We start from the raw sequence: 865 nt of genomic DNA, 5'->3' as shown, positions 1-865 counted from the left end.
ACCATGGGAACAAAAGCCTGTTATTTATTTAAAGAGGGTTCCCCCCCCCCCGTCTCCTCCTGGTACTCCGAGGCACGCAGAGCTTTGACTGGAATGAAAGCTTTGATTGCAGTTTGGCTTGTGTGCCCTGCACCCCTCTGTGAGCAGCTCCCAGGCAGCACTTTGTGCATTGTGCTCCTGTAAATAACCCAGCTGCTGCCACCGGGTGTCACACAGGGCTCCAGGACAGGGCTGGCAGTGCCCCCCTCCCCGAGGAAAGCTGGCGAGTGAGAACCTCGGCGGTGGGAAAACCCCCTGGGAAGGAATTGCCCAGCTGGCTCAGCGCTGAGCTTCTCAGGTGTGAAAAATGCCAATCACTTGTTTTTTAAAATTTTATAAAGTTTAATAGTAATAAAATGGTTATAAAATAATAATACAATTAGAGTAATAATTATTTGGACAATTAGGACTAGAACAATATGAGACAATAGAAACAAAGAGTTACAGACAGTCCGGGTACCTTTTCCTAGGAAAAATAAGCCCGAAAAAGGACCCACGTTAACAGAGGATTAACCCTTAAAAGCAACAGCCTCTTGCATATTCATACATCTCATACATGATGCATAAATTCCATCAAACACAGGATTCTGTCTGGGCAGTGTCAACTTCTTCCTCTTAATCCTGGCGGCTCTTCAGGGATGAGTGAGGTGAGAAGAAGTTCGTTTCTCCTGCTAATGGAGCAATAAATTCTTATTCTCTGAAAGATTTAGGTATCCTGTGGCTGCTATCTCAGTGCGAGTCCTTTCTTTAAAAAATGTCTTACATAGCATAGTTTCTATTTTAACATTTTGTTATAACCTAAAACTATATTTAACACACTACTTAA

This window comes from Geospiza fortis, unplaced genomic scaffold (genome assembly GCF_000277835.1).
Source record: "Geospiza fortis unplaced genomic scaffold, GeoFor_1.0 scaffold62, whole genome shotgun sequence".
NCBI lineage: Eukaryota > Metazoa > Chordata > Aves > Passeriformes > Thraupidae > Geospiza > Geospiza fortis.
This window is presented reverse-complemented; position numbering follows the sequence as displayed.